The sequence below is a fragment of the Salmo trutta genome, chromosome 15 (assembly GCF_901001165.1).
Source record: "Salmo trutta chromosome 15, fSalTru1.1, whole genome shotgun sequence".
Taxonomy (NCBI): domain Eukaryota; kingdom Metazoa; phylum Chordata; class Actinopteri; order Salmoniformes; family Salmonidae; genus Salmo; species Salmo trutta.
In genome coordinates, this window is record NC_042971.1 from 8,578,357 (window position 1) to 8,583,557 (window position 5,201).

Below are 5,201 nucleotides of genomic sequence, written 5' to 3' on the forward strand. Positions count from 1 at the left end.
TGCAACCACTTGGCGTTTCCACTCACTTCCAAATATGGTAGTGAGAGGAAGCCTAGTGGCCGGTGTCATGTTAAAATTTTCCCAACATAAAATACATTTACATTTTAGTCATTTAGCAGACGCTCTTATCCAGAGCGACTTACAATAGTGAGTGCATACATTTCATACATTATTATAATTATTTTATTTTTTCCTGTACTGGTCCCCAAATAGTTCCCAATCGTATTAAAACTGTTGTACCTTAAATAATACTTTTAAGATCAATTGGATAAAACAATTCCCAAGAAGACCCACTTATATGTGGAATTGTATTCCTCATCACGTCTTCTCTACTTTTGGTGGCCTTAATTTCATGTTGGTTTGCAATTATTAATATTGAAGTTCCAGTGAAACTCTGCTTTTCATCAGCAGGTTCTTGTCATGGTCCTTAATTTCTAAGCATGATTTTTCTCCACACAGCTATTATATGTGGAATAATCGAGATATATATGGTATAAAAATACTTCTTTGTTTTTAGAATACTGGTTCCGAAATAATATCCTGTTGGTGAGCCAACTTGTAAATGCAGAGTTTAAAAAAAAAACTTAGTTAAAAGGAATTCTTAACACTTTACAAGATCCCTGTAACACGTAAATATTTTGCAATTGTTTTAGATGCCATCCCCTCAGGTGTTGATTTATTATTCAGGAACGTGTCAAGACCTGACCCTTAGAACCTACCTTCCCTGTTGACTCATCAATAGGAAAGATTTGTTTCTCTTTTCAATCCATTCAACAACAGAGCGATACGAACCTTGTTTCAGCAGGATGTTGTATCTATACCTTTTGTCATGCCTTATTGGAACAGTTTTATTGATAATATCTGTTGGAAAAAAGTTTGGATGTTGCCACACACATACCTACTTGTTAACAAGATTAAGGAAGTTTCCTTTAAAATTATTAGTAAATAGTATCCTGCCAACCACTATATGAATTAGTTTAAGAAAAGCTAACTCAAATTGTAGCTTTTGTAATGACCACACAGAAACGGTGTTGCATCTTTTTTGGCATTGTATTCATGTAAGGAAACTGGCAAGACATCAGTATAATTGAACACATTTATGAAGATTTTACAATATTGTGGAGAGATGTACTGCTTGGATTCTTTACCTATGATAGAACAAGTTGCAACAATTCTGTAATTAATTTCATTATCCTTTTGGCCAAATTTCATATTCAGAAATTTACATTTTCAAACAAAACCACATTTTCTTACCTTGCAAAAATAAATGGAACTATATTTTAAGACCATAAAATACTCTAACAAAAAGCTGTTCGATTTAAGTGTATGTATGCCCCTTAAGGTCCTTCTGTAATGTGATATTGTACCCCCTCGCCCAAATGTCCTTTGTATATTATTTATATATACTTGTGTTCCCCCATTTACTTTCTGTATTGATTTGTTAATTTAAAAAAATATAGATTTCCCAATCATTCTGATTGTGTTATTATTGTGACATCATTTCTCACAGAGTTAAAATGTTCCCAGTTCAATAATTAATTGCACGCGTGGCTGATCTCGTGCGGATGTCTCTCTCCCCTCCCTCGAAAAACTGTTCTGTGGGCTCATGCATTTGCTACATCTGCCAATCCGGCCTCGCGCGCCAAATAGCCCCGTGTTAAGTAGGGTTTAGAAATCCTGTGCTATATTGACATTGTGTGTGGAAAACATTTCATCACAGGTAGACATTTACTGTAATGTGTTTAGTATAGTCCATTTATAACTCAACTCACTACTTGTAGCTGTATAGTCCGCTTGTGTTGATGGTGTTGACTAGATAATGTTCATGTTTGTAACTAAACTCATGTCCCTTTTTCAGGACCCTGTCTTTCAAAGATAATTTGTAAAAACCCAAATAACTTCACAGACCTTTATTGTAAAGGTTTTAAACGCTGTTTCCCATGCTTGTTTAACGGAACGGTCGTTAAGACACTAACAGCTTACAGACGGTAGGCAATTAAGGTCACAGTTAGAAAACTTAACACACTAGAGGCCTTTCTACTGACTCTGAAAAACGGCAAAAGTAAGATGCCCAGGGTCCCTGCTCATCTGCGTGAACATGCCTTAGGCATGCTGCTAGGAGGCATGAGGACTGCAGATGTGGCCAGGGCAATAAATTGCAATGGTCGTACTGTGAGACGCCTAAGACAGCGCTACAGGGAGACAGGACGAACAGCTGATCATCCTCGCAGAGGCAGATTACGTGTAACAACACCTGCACAGGATTGGTACATCCGAACATCACACCTGCAGGACGGGTACAGGATGGCAACAACTGCCCGAGTTACACCAGGAACGCAAAATCCCTCCATCAGTGCTCAGACTGTCCACAATAGGTTGAGAGGGGCTGGACTGAGGGCTTGTAGGCCTGTTGTAAGGCTGGTCCTCACCAGACATCACAGGCAACGTCGCCTATGGGCACAAACCCACCGTCGCTGGACCAGACAGGACTGGCAAAAAGTGCACTGACTTCACTAACGAGTCGCGGTTTTGTCTCACCAGGGGTGATGGTCGGATTCGCATTTATCGTTGATGGAATGAGAGTTACACAGAGGCCTGTACTCTGCAGCAAGATCGATTTGGAGGTGGAGGGTCTGTCATGGTCTGGGGCAGTGTGTCACAGCATCATCGGACTGAGCCTGATTGCAGGCAATCTCAACGCTGTGCGTTACAGGGAAGACATCCTCTTCCCTCATGTGGTACCCCCCCCAGAAATGTCCGGGAACTTGCAGGTGCCTTGGTGGAAGAGTGGGGTAACATCTCACAGCAAGAACTGGCAAATCTGGTGCAGTCCATGAGGAGGAGATGCACAGCAGTACTTAATGCAGCTGGTGGCCACACAAGATACTGACTTACTTTTGATTTTGACCCCCTCCCCTTTGTTCAGGGACACATTATTCAATTTCTGTTAGTCACATGTCTGTGGAACTTGTTCAGTTTATGACTGTTGAATTTTGTTATGTTCATACATATTTACACGTTAATTTGCTGAAGATAAACACAGTTGATAGTTAGAACTTACATTTTTTTTGCTGAGTTTAGCTAGCTCTCACGTGGCTGCTAGCACTGTCATGAAAAGGGGCATGAGGGAAGCCCAACATTACGTTATTTTACATAGTGAGAACGCTCGAGAGCAGTTAATGTTGAAAAGTAATCTTTAGACAAGTACTTTTCTTAAATTAAGTTTTGTAATTGACTGAAACAAGCAGACAAGAAAATTGCGTTTGGAAAAAGTCCAACCTTTTGCTGTTAGAGAGCAGTATGTTACAAATACTGCGTCCAAAATATCACAGTTGACTGCAGTTACTGCACTTTATTGCAATTTTAAAACTACAATTTTTTTTGTAAGGGAAGTTTTTGCTGTAAGCCAATGGGTTAACCTAGGTAACCACAGACTGTTTTCCCCCACACGGGCGTGCGGGCCGCAACGTTTTAATAGTCCGCCACAGTGGAGGTGTCATAATACCCATAAAACCTAGCGGTAAAACATGGAAAAGGTTCCAATACTTTTTCCACCCTTAATTTTTCACAGTGAATTTTACAAACACTTAGAATTAAGTGTGTGTTTGGTGTAGGCTTATCTTGGTGTGACATTTTGATAACCGTGTAGTTCTTTCTTTGGTCCCCTTTCTTTCATAGCTAGCCACTGACTGTACTTTAGCTAGCTAGTTAGAATAGCAGTAGATCAAAAAAGTATTTTATTTTAACCTAGATAATTCTTTATACAGTATGTCAACCTTGGCGTCTCTTTCAGACCTTATGACATTTTAAGGATGTGCATAAGAGCATTAAAATGGGAGAAGTCTGGTCATGTTGAGAAGTGCAGCTACAGTTAAGGCAACTTACAGGTTTGGTCAGGGCCGGCATGAGGGATAAAGTTTATCCTGCGTCGGTGAGTGCAGCTGTTAAGTTTGAGCGTCAGCAATACAACGTGTTCTACACAGCTGTCAGCATTCTACAAGAAAATAGCCACTTAATGAATTATATAATCATTAACCAGATTACCCTGGATAACAGACTTGGATGAGTGATAACTCACTTCGATATTGAACAAAAATATAAACTCAACAATTTCAAAGATTTTACTAAGTTCATATATATGTACAGTTCCCTGGGTCGCTCCTCTTTTCAGTTCACTGCAGTAAGCGACTGGAGCGAGCTGCAACAAACACTCAAACTGGACAGTTTTATCTCAATCACTTCATTCAAAGACTCAATCATGGACACTCTTACTGACAGTTAGGGCTGCTTTGTGTGATGTATTATCTCTACTTTCTTGCCTTTGTGCTGTTGTCTGTGCCAAATAATGTTTGTGCAATGCTGCTGCCATGTTGTTGCTGCCATGTTGTTGCTACCATGCTGTGTTGTCATGTGTGGCTGCCATGCTGTTGTCTTAGGTCTCTCTTGTGATGTGTGTTTTGTCCTATATTTTTAATCCCAGCCCCCGTAGGCCTTTTGTCTTTTGGTAGGCCATCATTGTAAATAAAAATGTGTTCTTAACTGACTTGCCTAGTTAAAGGTTAAATAAAATCAGTCAATTGAACTAAATTAGTTGCCCTAATCTATGGATTTCACATGACTGGGCAAGGGTGCAGCCATGGGTGGGCATAGGCCCACCTACTGGGGAGCCAGGTCCAGCCAATCAGAATTAGTTTTCCCCCATAAAATGACTTTATTAAAGACAGAAATACTCATCAGCACCCCCTCAGACGATCCCGCTGGTGAAGAAGCCGGATGTGGAGGTCCTGGGCTGGTGTGGTTACACGTGGTGTGCGATTGTGAGACCGGATGGATGTACTGCCAAATTCTTTAAAACGACATTGGAGGTGGCTTATGTGAGAGAAATTAACATTAAATTCTCTGGCAACAGCTCTGGTGGACATTCCTGCAGTCAGCATGTTAATACCAGACATCTGGTATTGTGTTGTGACAAAACAGAGCATTTTAGCGTGGCCTTTTATTGTCCCCAGCACAAGATGCACCTGTGTAATGATCATACTCTAATCAGCTTCTTGATATGCCACACCTGTTAGGTGAATCAATTATCTTGGCAAAGGAGTTATGCTCACTAACAGGGATGTAACAAATGTGCACAAAATTAGAAGTTTGCTTATGAAACATTTCTGGGCTCTTATTTCAGTTCATGAAACATGGGACCAAAA